The 13,623-nt window shown below is 33.1% G+C and overlaps 1 long non-coding RNA gene across 1 annotated transcript; it reads left to right on the top strand.

Annotated features, from left to right (window-relative positions):
- The first annotated feature begins 260 nt into the window (after positions 1–260).
- LOC124368532 lies at positions 261–9,798 on the top strand. Its single transcript, XR_006922961.1, has 3 exons — positions 261–559; positions 6,222–6,320; positions 9,105–9,798. It is a non-coding gene; the product is annotated as an uncharacterized LOC124368532 (long non-coding RNA).
- The last annotated feature ends 3,825 nt before the right edge of the window (positions 9,799–13,623 follow it).

The raw sequence follows: 13,623 nt of genomic DNA, 5'->3' as shown, positions 1-13,623 counted from the left end.
GCAGCTCTAAGGTTCTTATAGGACTAAATGCAATTTATAAGCTTCTTGTCATAAGAGAACAAAAAAACTACATTTAAACCTTTTTCCACGGAGAAGAACGTGAGTTCCATTGCCAAATTTGTTCTGTACCAAGTGTCTGTCATAAGATTAGTGCCAAAAAAACTAATTACAATTTACAGGTGTCTACAGCTGAATAAGACTTCCAATAGGTATTTAGTGAGGTCCAGGAATCTCCTCGGTTAGTATGTTATATATTCGTTTAGAAGCATGTTTATTAATAATTATAAATATTATTCCATAGCTATCGGAGACGGAACAAACGTAACAGTAATGAGCTTCAATATTTATTTCCAGTATGTCCAGTGTATACAGTCTAAATCCTATTTCCATTCTTGGTCAGTACCACCTCCGGCAGTTTTGCTTTGACCGAATCGTAGCTGTCATCTTACAATGTACCTTTTTCCTCAATTCCATATAGTTGTATTGTTTACAGAACTGACAGGATGATGCCGACGGCATGGATGAGGGCAGTTTTGCTTGCTTGTCTTCTGCGTAAAAGGTAAGAACTTTGTTTTACAATTACTCATCTCCCTTGGTTTTCCTTCTTGTTTTTGACAGTTATCTAATACTGTTGGGAAAATACACTTCACAATGTAACATATTAGCATAAGGTTAGTGATGTTAATACTCGGAGTATGAGTGCTCCATGAATGTATTTTTTATTCCATAAAATATGAGCTCTTTTAATATTTATGGATTTTGTAATTTTCCCAGCTGAGAATGGCACAGATATTATCCTTACGAGATGTGATCTAGTCGACTTCGATTGGTCAGAGAAGACAGGGATTTCTTGATTTCTGTATCCCTGGTGTCAATTGTCTGAACAATCTTGTGACTTGAAATACTACTATATATTTATATCTCTATCTTATGTTAAGGATTTTAATGTAGTGATAACTGCGTGTATGAAGGATAATGTACAGAAAAATATTTCAGAGACCCTAAGTGAGTTTTAGACAACTTTATTTCAACAACAGAAACGTTCTCATAGATACGGAAGCAGATACTGTGCAGTGTATTCAATCGTTTTTTTAACCTTATCCGAGCCTGTTCCCTAGAAGAAGTCGGATACATGAGACTGACTTTCCATCTGGCTCTGGGCTGTGCAGCCTCCACCTCCAGGTTCATTATGCACAGCCAATTTCCTTCTGACTACTCACTGCAGCATGTGCTCGTCATCCCTTCTCTGCACATGACTCCACCGTCTGAACCTCCTCTCTGTGGGTTTGTCCACTACACACGCCATCTTTATCTCCGCCCTTATCTAATCATCACTCTTCCTGCTCTTGAGTGTATACCCCAGAGATCACCTTAAAATTCTCATCTCAGCCGTGTTTACCATCTTCTCCACTCTCTTCGTAATAGCCCTGTCTCTCGCGTATGAAGAGTCGTTAAAATATAATAGGTTCGATGAAAAAGGCCATCATTCTAGAAATGTTAACTATTTGAATTACTTGAAAGCGAAGCTAATCTACTTCTAAAAATACGCTTCTACGGTTACGGGAAGGTTTTTCCTCGGTTCTAGCTGGTAATATTGATGGAGGTGTTATAACGGACGTGAATGTGCTATATACAAATTTTAGGGAAGTGCTTTGATCCTATGTATCAGAATGCAGAGTACTCGCTTTTGATGAATAAAAGTCATGAGAAGAACTGAAATGTGGATAGTGGTATGAAACAGGGCTTGATATTCCTTATGTGTGATTAACTGAATTCTTGCATTCATTAACAAAGTTAATTCCGATGTCATTGATCTTCCCCTGTCTTCTATTAATACGTATTCCGCATTTTGTACTTTTTTAATATAACTTTATTTAACAGTCACATCACGATACTACTAAATACATAATAATCACGGTGCCTATACGTGCCATTTCCTTAGGTATATTCACATGGTACTTGAAGAATAAATTTGTGATATCCTCATACACAGTGACTATCACTGGAATATAAACCTTATCTGAAGTCATTGAGTTGCTTTTGTATTCTCGTTTTCCATTATATCCATATATTTTTATTTCCGGCTAGGCGGTTTTAACAAAATTTAAACTAATAGACTATACAGTTATATTAACTGCCGTGGTTACGAACCTATTCCTTTCCACTACTTCTTCCTCCAACCCTTCTCTTCCAACGTCCATATTTCTAGTTGCTGAATAGTGAAACGCCGATAGAAAATGCTTTGAATATAAAATAAATAGTATGGTTATTAACAAACTTCATTGGCATTCATATCTTTACTGCACACTGATAACAACCGCGTAACACTTGTACGAGTATGAACTGTTACCTACCTCAACAGCCTCATATGTACCTACCTCAACAGACTTTTCATAAGAATTTTCCATAATGATAGTATGACGTTATAAAGATATAGTTCTTTACTGTTAGCCAAAATACATATTTATATAACCTGGCTATTAATCTGTGTAATCTTTTTAATTTTAAAATGACAAAAACGCGGTTAGTTTATGTATTTACTTAAAATCAATAAAACACAATAATGTGTTTTTGAAAATTATTATTAATGCTCTTTTTAATAATAAAGGATTATTTTGTGAAGGTACAAAAATGCTTCAATATGGTTTATATATTTAAAGTTGGTTTTGAACTTATTTCATCCTTATTAAAATCCTAACTTAAAACATCCAAAACTTGTCGTACATTTATAATTTGTATGGTTACATCTAAAAAGAGTCTAAGTTAAACTTTATAATCCTAAAAAGAAGCTGTCTTCCATATAATTTAGCGATGTTAAACGTATATTGTTCTTTCAATAACCTGACCGAATAGCTTGTCTATCCTATAATATCATTATCAGATTTATGTTGCTATTACCATATTATGTCTGTCTGGCAAATCTAACTATTTCACGATAAAAACCGAATAACAAATACAAGATGTTGATATAAATAATACTAATAATAAAATGTATAGTTTCGGCTTTCATTAAACCTTCATTTCGTCTTATTTCATCTTCCGCATTGTCGTCATAACATAATATAGGTTTAACCCTATTTTCTCTTAGACTATAGTACAAATTAACATTCATAACACAACATTCATTTAAATATTTTATTTTTGTAGTTCACGCAGCTTGAATGAAAATACAGGCTAAACATATGCAAACGCAAGTTGATGCGACGCACAGTGTGGCCGATGCGTGTTGTAGCTGGACTAAATTTACCTTATCAGTTTTTGACGTAATATTACGGTCATAGAAGTTGTTTAAAAGTATGCAATATCGTTATATTACGCATCACTATATCGTTCCTGTTATATATGTTGTATGCAGTAATATTGCGCACAGCGTACGTCGATTAGTTTCTATAACAATTATGTCAAATTAGTCTTCTCTTGTTTGATCAGGCTACTGCCGAGGCCCCAGGTCGGTAAGATGATTACGGAGCTGCATTTGACAAATTGCTGTTTCTAGGGATTCTCTCTGGACTAAGACTCAATTTTGCCTAGTTCCATAAATCTCACATAGTTTTTGTAGCTACTGTATATTATTGTTCTGAAAAGGATGTAACATCTCTAGGTGCACTGGTTCATCAAATTACACGCTCCTTTTCTCTTTCGTAAAATAAGCAGTACCGGGTTTAAGCGATTGTGGTGGATAATTACGAAATGTAGCTTTCTCTCAGTAAGCTTTCATACTCTTAGGATCGACTAAGTAGGTTCGACAGATTTTGAATGTATTTTCTTGTTATGTAAAGTCTGTAATCAGGTTCAAATTATTATAAATGTGATATAAACGGGTTTGATCGTCCACAACGTTGAGTAAGAGTCAATATATTGAATACGAATCTTTAGTTTTCTTTCTCTCCGTGTGTCCTGTCTTGAAACTCTTTTTATAATTTCCCATAATAGCCTGGAGGTAAGAACTGAAGCTTGAAACCTTGACAAAGTCATCTAATATTTCCATAAATCCCTATTATTCAACCACCAATGCAGGGGTATAACTATTTCTCCCTTTAAAAACTTGGAAAACATTGTTCACAAAATTTGGTTTGGCTGAACCTTATACACCTCAGGCAGTTCATGTAACACACGTCAGAGCTCATCTCAGAGTTTAGAGGAAGACCGATAGTCTCCATTATGTTCTCAAGTATTTCACTGTTATTAAGTTACTGGTATGAATGAATGAATTTATTCCAGCGAAATAGAAAAAAAATTATTACGTATACTTTTCTAAGCCTCAACAACAGGCCTACATGGGCGGGTGCCAGTAGGGTAAAAACAGTTTCACTTTTAAGGCCGGGCGATGATAAGAATCACAGGTTTCCAACCAAACACGTCAATGATCTCTGTACCCCCAGACATCGTCTTACTCTCTCCGAGAGTTAGGTATCTTATGCGGGATTTTTTTAATAGGTTACCTTCTGAAGTAAAAACATGCCAAGGTAAATCATTTGAAAACACATCAAAATATGCCTATTAGACAGGGAGTTCTACTACTTGGAAGAAGTTTTAAATTCCACATAGCTTTATTTTATATTAAGCACTATTTGTTTAAATTATATTAGGAAAGATAATTAGCTTGTATCATAGTTTTACAGTTCACTTCTGAGATATACATATAAATAATGTATTTATTCTGAAATAAATTATTTGAATTTGAATTTGAAAACACCTTTATCCACTTTTGTACCCCTTTTAGCTCTCACTGTTGTGATCCTATTGGATGAAAATGCTTGTGTTCATATAGTGTTTTTTATCTTTCCGCTCATGTTTACTACGCACTTCTGTTACGATGTTACCTCGTTGTCCTTGGCGATTGTCATCCCCTGCAAGCCAAGAAGAAATAGTAAAAAGACATACAAAGTAAGAAAGCAAAAGTATGCAATCCAACCTATGCAAAAATGAATAGAAGACTACGCAACGTAGGGCTTAACGTCTTTTACGTGAGATCTAATGAGTAGTCCACTATATTATTTAAGTTTAAATATAATTTCATCTTCCCTACCGATTATCATATATGGTCCATCATGCCTGGGGGCCAGTTGGGCTGGAAATGCTTTAGACCCGTTAGACACATCATGGCATCTGTACAATAACTGTTGTCCTATCTGCAACATGGGTTGTCATCATCCTAGAATGTAATAATGGGCCTGTTTTTAAGGCTTTATCTAGGTTCTGTTTTACTAAATTTTAAAATTTAAAGGGTTATTCTTTCTTTATTATATATATATACGGTTTCATATTCTTACACAGTCCAAAACATTATGAAATACACTTTTCTGCAGAAAACTAAACAACATGTCTCTTACGATTTTCCATACAATCCATAACAAAATATTTAAATCAGAGTTGTAGTTAGTAAATGCAGTGTTTACCACCCATTTATGTAGCCAATACAATAAGTATCTCTTACATATTTCAAAGTAAGACCTTAACATTTTTTCGTGTATAATAGAGATTATCCATAACAGATAATGCCATTTGAAAGGTGCTGTATTTTTCCTTGCACATTTAGGAATGCATTAATTTTTTTATTAGAAAAAAATTAATAAGGGAATTAGTTAAGTAGCATATATTTAAAATAAAATGCTGTATATATTGTTATCGTTTAAAAACCTAATTAATTACCATTGTACCTATAATGTAGAGAAAAAAATCAAAGATTGTCATTCAAACTTATTAGACTTAGCATATTGCAATATATATGAAGTGATGCATTTCAGGTAAAATATTCATATATCTAAGCACTTTTAGCTAACTAGGACTAACAAAACAGTTTACTTTTATCTAAAGTGATTTGATAAGCCTTAATATTTTTATTAAAACCCCTCACGTTGTGGTTTGCTAGGTATTGTAAGTTACTTCTTATATTTTTATAATTTGATGCACGAATAAATGTCATATGCAATTACTACAATTTACAATATATTAATAATAACAAAAGAAAATTACATCTTTATTGGTTAATTGGTTAAAGCAATAGTTTTTTTTTTTTTTTTTAATAAACAGCGAGACTGGTGCCACGTTTTGAAAACTATTCAGAAGTGTCATTTAGTGTGATTTTGCTAACATATTTTGCTTAAATTGTTGGAGGATTTATTAAAATTGGTAACCAAACTAGTACACCGTTTTAATTTTAAGATTTACCCTCTTGAAGTTATGGGTACTTTTAATTACCGAATCGTCTTATTTTTCAGATATACTGTATCCCAAATAGATGAAGTGGCTAAGAATATTCGTTGAAATAGAGGAAATAAAAAACTGTTTCAAGTTCAAGACACCATTGGATGTTTATAGTAAGCTGACAAAAACAGTACAATTTCAATATTTTATAGCTGCTTAAATGTTTTTCTATAACTTGTGACTGACTACATTCAGCTAGAAAGAATCTTTGACTCTGCAGATCATGCTATGAGGTACGGTAAGTCTCATGCATTCCTTCCAGGTATTATGAAGATTGATTGATGTCTGATTAGGGATTGGCGTTGATGGCACCATCAACCACATCCATGGATGCCCCAGTGACATTGATACCAAGGCCATGATATTGTATATGTATGTCACAACATAATTGTTTTAAAACGAAATGTTATCTACTTCTTTTCTTTTACATTGAAATGGTATGGAGGAACAAAATTAGTTTTGTAGGCTAATGCTAGTTACTTCAAAACTAATTAAAGTAATGTTATTCAGTTTTTTTTTTTTTCTTATCATAACTCAAAATTTGTATTAATTGATTTATTGGTATACAAAATTAGTACTAACATTTGATTCATAACTAATAAAACATAATTACAGTTGTATAAATAGTATGAAACTATGACTAAAAATCATGTATATGCTAAAAAGAAGTAAATTACATATTTATATTCAAAACTTGAGCCTGCTAGTTTTTCTTTTCTGTAAACACAAGTTTCTCAGAACAATTAAGTGACAAATATGTAATGTGTATAATAAATATTTAAAAAAACGTCTTCATTATTTTACACTTATGATTCTGTGAACATTTTTCGTTAATAAACTATTCTATGTTGTGTTTTCGATCAAATTAACAACGTGTTATAATCATGTGGAATGCAGTTGTTTGCCCACTTAGAGAATAAATTTTAATTTATGCTTATTTATAAGCAAACCAATCACACCTTCATGAAAATAAGATATAAAGATTACAGGAAACATTAAATGTTATTCTTTTTGCATTGGTGTAAATTCAAGCTCTTTGTAACATTGATTGTCTAGCTTTTACAAACGTTTGAGGGTTTCTTCTACTTCTGCTATTGCAGTACAATATGAGCTATAAGTATGTCTACATTGTCTACTGGTGTATCGTGCTAAATCTTTTAGGTAACCCTGAAGGAAAAAGTCAAATTGGAATAAGATCAGGAGATTTTGCAGCCAGTGAATTTTTCCCGATCAATTGTCTTGGATACTAATGGTCGAGGAAATCTTGCATCGCATACACATTCAATAAAACATAAATCTTTAAACATGAATAAAATTATAGGAAAATATGTATCCAAAAGCCCATGGAAACAGAACAGAACAACAGAAACAATAAAATTGTATGTATACAATAGACTAGTGTTATACAGAATGGACTTGGATAAGTATTATGCACAATATGATTCGTACAGATAAATTGCCTTCCAGCTAGGTATCTCTATTTTCTTGTAACAATTTAATGTAGCAACGTGTGTATTAACTAACCTCTCTTTTGTCCAAAAAGTAGCACTTTTATCAGAATCACCTTGCTTATAAAACGGAGAAACCTTGTTAAGTAATTTTTCAATTGAATAGAGATCTTAATAGTACAAATTAAAGTCGTTTTATATATGTAGTATGTCACATAATTTCGGTATTAAAAAAAATAAATATTAAATAAATATAAAATAAAAATTAAAGTACATTCGACTATCTTTCATAGGACTAGGATTCGTAATTGAAGGTTCTTCTTCTTCTAACGGGCGGCCTGTTGCCATGCACTTAGGCTACAAGAACCTTCAGTACTCCAGACGTGTACCATTAAGCCAGCCAGTTTACAGGTTCATCAGTTCGGCGGTTTGTAGACCGATCAGGTCGTATTGGGAAGATTCACCACACTTGTCCAGACTACCAAAGATGGCGTAGAGCTCCCTTACTATTGCAGGAATTAAAGAGCATGTGTTCACCAGTTCCTTCCTGCCCGTCACACAATCTATAGAGCGGATCCTCCCGGAAAATGCCAACTCTGTTAAGATGCTTACTCAGGTTACCACGTCTCGTGATTAAACCCAAAACCTAAAAACATCGATCCACCTAAGGGAAGAAAATCACCCTGCCGGGTGGTAACTGAAGGACCAATTTACTTATCCTCAGACCCGGATGCAGTCTCCGACTTCTCTCGTGTGAACCCACTTCGAGACAGCTACAAAGTATTCACGCCTAGAAAAACCACAGAACGATGAACCCCCGTCATGACGGACTCTTAGACCAAGTTGGTCAGCTCTTAAGTTCCCAGAAGCCCCTACGTGAACGAAGAAGCTGGCCCCAGCAATGGAGAAAATTTTAGAAAACTACTGGGATTTAAAATCTCTTCAGGCGACAAGAGTAGTTGGATATTGGAATAAAGGTACCTAGACGTGTGGGCAGACAAACTATCAGGGCAACTTACCCAGGAGACCCAGAAGAGTATTACAGACTATTTATTTACATACCTCGTTTTGATCATGTATGTAACGATTATCTTCTAGATTGGGTTCCAGCTCACTGGAGTGTTTCTCTTAAAAATTAAGTCGAGTCACAGAGTGAAAAGAAAATTGAGTTACTAGAACATTTAAATGAAGGATTGAAAAGTTCTCACCCATTATTGTTAATGGTGATACTAATACAAACATAACTTTAATTGAAGGAGAAATTGCTCTATGGAAAATTGTTGGAAGTCTGAAAAAGAATACATATATTTAAGCCTATGGATCTATCTCAAATATAATTTAATAGGCTTGTGAAACTGCTCTCCAGTAATATCCAATACCAATAGTTGATTTTACAAAGTTATCTATTATTTATTATTTTTACATAATTAAGAATTTCTTTATTTTCAGTCAGTTCAGCTCCGGCAGAGAGTACTCTCTCAACTTTAAGAAGAGTAAAGGCTTCGCTAAGAACAAGAAAGGGGACACGCGACTAACCGGTCTATGCATACTTTACGTTCATAGAGACATTGAAGACTGAAAATGTAATCCAAAGATTTGCAAACAAGGGTGCCAGATGTCTTTAATACGTTGTTTTAGATCTTTTTCGTCTTTAAAAATGATGTAGTACTACTCATTTGCAATAAATATGAATTTTAAAAAATATTACTTTTGTTTTTATTATACTTAATGAACTATACTTAAATAACTTTTAGTACTGTACAAGTACATTTCTTTTCGTACTTTTAAATTTTTAGTCTAAGATAGAAAACCCATTTTTTAGTAGAGATTGTGGCAAACTAAAGCCAAGGCCCCTTCCCCGAAAATAAATACTGGATCCGCCCTTGATTCAGTCTTAAAGTACACCACAACATGGGCAGTTTTATCCTCAACGTCGTACACCGATCATTATATTCAACAAGATACACCAATCTAAATGCATTTAGATTTAGAACAGGATTTGTTGAGGAGCTCACAGTGGAGCATGCATCCCCAATTAAACTTAAACAAAACAAAACAAGTGATTTAAGGTTTTGTATCTTTTTATTCATTTTAAACAACTCATTTCAATCAGTGAACATTTCAGTTATTTTACATTAGTAATAAATTTACTCCAACTCTATGTTATAAATATGTTTAAAGTCTATCAGTAAGTATTTACATTAAAATTAAAATAAGCTTAAACAATACTGATATGTGTTTAATTTATTCACCCCCGTTTTGCAGAACTAGTTTATAATGAACCCTTTTTACAGAGACAAGGATGTTCTATTTCAAAAGGATGTACAACTTAACATATTTTATTTCAATATTTTAACTCTTTTCATATATTCATACATAATCAAGAAATACATGCAAAAAAAGAAAAACAATGTATAAATCATTCAGATATGGTGAGAAAGATTGATTCAATACAAATGTTGAGTTTAGGTCATTAATTTCACCTTCTATTTAGAGTAGCGTCTGAAATCTGACGCTGTTACAGACTTGACTTTTAGAGTCCACGTCCGTCTTAACAGATCAAGACGGACGAATCTTAACTTTTCAAGATTTAAAATTCAAGATGGAGGCAAGATTTGAGATCCAGAACAAGTAGACAACAAAAAGCTCAAAACGAACTTTTTCATCGTTTTTTACATCAGAGACACATATACTATAAAATCAAGTATAATCTAGGATGAAGAGTTGTTCTCATTGTGTCATCAGGTGCGCATCCGAGTTCCTTGCACATAACATAATTATTATGGAAAGGGTTGATTTAATACGAATGTCAAGTTCAGCTCCTTTTCACCTTCCGTTTAGTGCAGCGTCTGAAGGCTAAAATGCAGGCAGTACTTTAGATTCCAGGTGTAGAATCTGCGACAGCGTCAGATTTCAGACGTTGCACTTAGCGAAAGGTGAAAATGAGCTGCTCTCAACACTCGCATAATCTATATTTCATATTTTAAAGCAATACATTTTTTTAGATATTGAACTCTTCAACTCTGTTTCTCTCAAAACTTGAATTTGGTGGGTATATCATCAGATAGTGAAACGTTGAAGAGACAGAGAGATTTAGCAAAAGAAAGACAACGTAAGCATAGGGCGAAAATGACTGAAGAAGAGTTGGAGTTAAAGAGAAGTAAAGATAGAAAACGATATGCTAAACTAAAAAGTGAAAATAAAATTAAAAAAGTTAAAGACATGACACCTCGTGAACATTGCCGAATAAAAAAACAATGGCGTGATCGGAAAAATATATCAAATTTAAACAAAAAGAGGAAATTACTAGCAGTACCTGAAATGTCCTCTCCTAACTCGGAACAAAAGAAAAGGGGACGTAAGATAGTAAGAAAAGATAGGAGCAAAGCGCATTGAAAAATAAAAATACAGGAGGAAGAAATTAAAAAACTAAAAAGCCAACTTCAAAAGTATAAAATGAGACTGAGGAGGGCAAAATCCAAACAGAAAGATATGCCTCAATTAGGTTCCCCCTCGCCAAACAAACAAGTGAACATGCTAATTGGTAAAGACAGGGTTTCACAAAAAGTAAAGAAACAGTTGTTTTTAGGATACGTTTTAAGAAAACAATTAAAAGGTCAGGTATCTAGAGTAAATAACAAATCAAAAGAGCACCAGTTAGTTACTAAGATAATAGGGAATACAATTTTAAAAAGGTATAGAGTTCAGAGCCTAAGATCTAGTATCGTATAAAATGAACAGAAGAATTGGAGGTGAGTTCAAGTACGAACGTAAGCGGAAAAAATGTATTTATGACCAACAAGCAAGAAATGTCATACAATTTTATGAAGACGATACGGTTAGCCGTATCTGTCCTAGCAAACGAGATTTTATTATAAAAACAAAGAAAAAAAGCAACGCAGAGTCTTGTTGGATTACAAAAAGAACTTGCATAAAAGATTTGTCATTGAAAGCAACATAAATATTTCATTATCAACATTTTCTAGACTATGTGCGTTCTGGATAACTTCCCCAAAAGCAGCCGACAGATAAACTTGTGCTTGTATCAAACACCAAAATATAGACCTGAAAATAAATGCTTTAAAAAAATTAAAAGTTATATCGCAAAATAATACCAATGATGTAATTGACACCATTGCCTGTGATCCAAGAAATGAGTTCTGTATGATGAACCTCTGTGAGAAATGTGAGAATGAGCACATATCTTACCAATATGACAATGACTTTAAAGTGAAGTTTTACCAATGGCAAACTGTTAAAGAAGAAAAAGTCATTAAGGGGAAAAGAAAGAAACTAGTAAAAATTGTAAAGAAGAAAAATATACAGAATGTTTCAGAACTATGTAATGAGCTAAATAATGAACTGATAGCTTTCAAGAAGCAAGTGTATTATTACATACAGCAATCTTCAAAATTAAGCAACTTAAAGCTAATTTGACAGATGGAGAACTATTAGTGAGGATAGATTTTTCTGAAAATTATATTGCTAAGCACACAGAGGAAATCCAATCGGCACATTTTGGTGCCTCAAAACGACAGATAACTTTAAATACTGGACTGTATTATGTTAAGAATAAATCTGGGAAGTTGGTAGCAAAAAGCTTCTGTACAGTATCTGATCATTTAGACCACCAGGCCCATGCTATTTGGGCACACATGGACCCTATCCTCAAACATATCGGAGACAAATACCCAGCCACTAAGGTTATTCATTTTTATTCTGACGGTCCTTCAAGCCAATATAAGAATAGGCACAACATTTATCTCATGAAAACCAGAGTACCAACATATTTTAAGAATTTAAAATTTATGACTTGGAACTATACAGAGGCTGGCCATGGCAAAGGCCCAATGGATGGTGTGGGAGGAGTGTTGAAACGCATGGCAGACGAAGCTGTTAGACATGGAAGCGATATTACCTGTGCTTCAGATTTTGTGAACACTTTAAAAAAGAGGACACAAATTTACTTGATTGAAATAGACAGTTCAACCGTTGATGAAATAAAAAAAGAAGTAAAAGCAACAGTGATCCCACCCATAAAAAATATCACGCTGGCTAGGCAGATAACATGGGGTTCGAATAGCATTATGTATTCAAGAAGTTTATCTTGCTTTTATTGTAAGCCAGATACATATTGCAACCACTATACTATTGGTAAAGTTTTTTAAAATACAAAAGAAAGAAAGATTCCCTGCAAAGCTCATAGCGGAAACAATTAATTATGGTAAAAAAACTGTGTACCACATGATTTATTCGACATCGTCTTCTGAAGGAGATGATGATGATCCAGCTATTGCAAATGAAAAACCAAAAAATAAATGAACCAAATTAAGAATAAAATGTGAGGCTGAACCGGATAAAACAAAGAAAAAAATATCCATAGAAAATAGAAATATCAAGTTTTATGATAGCCAAGACAAGGTAACTACTCGTATATTTAGCCTTAGGTATAAATACTAAGTAAGCGATCTCTCTCTTCCTTACATTAAAATATTTTCCTTCATCTTCAGCTTTTCTACATTATAAAACAAATGTAATTTTGATCATGTTATATTTTGTAAAACTATAGATATTTTTATAATATTATTGATTAAGAAATGTAATGCTGATATTTTACAAATGTATTTAATAATTCTGAGGCTATTAATTTCATTTTATTATTAGGCTATCCGTGAGGCTCACCATTCTTCCAAGAAAATCGGTAAAAATGACCGACTTTCTACAAAGGACAACGATATCCTGCTAGCTACTGAAGAAAATCAAGACATGTAATTTTTGTACATTTGTTCTCAAATATTAATTTTAAGATGTTTGATTTGTCTTTGTTTCAAAGTAACGTTTTTATTAAAATAATTTGTACTATTGAAATTCTTTTATTTTCAAGCGCATCTTCCTTCGTGTCATAACTTAAAACGCATTATCCAAATAACATTTTGTTACAATGGTTTTTAATATAAATTAAATAAAT

Source organism: Homalodisca vitripennis, chromosome X (genome assembly GCF_021130785.1).
Source record: "Homalodisca vitripennis isolate AUS2020 chromosome X, UT_GWSS_2.1, whole genome shotgun sequence".
Classification (NCBI taxonomy): domain Eukaryota; kingdom Metazoa; phylum Arthropoda; class Insecta; order Hemiptera; family Cicadellidae; genus Homalodisca; species Homalodisca vitripennis.
Note: the sequence above shows the minus strand (reverse complement) of the source record. Positions and strands in the feature narration are given on the sequence as shown.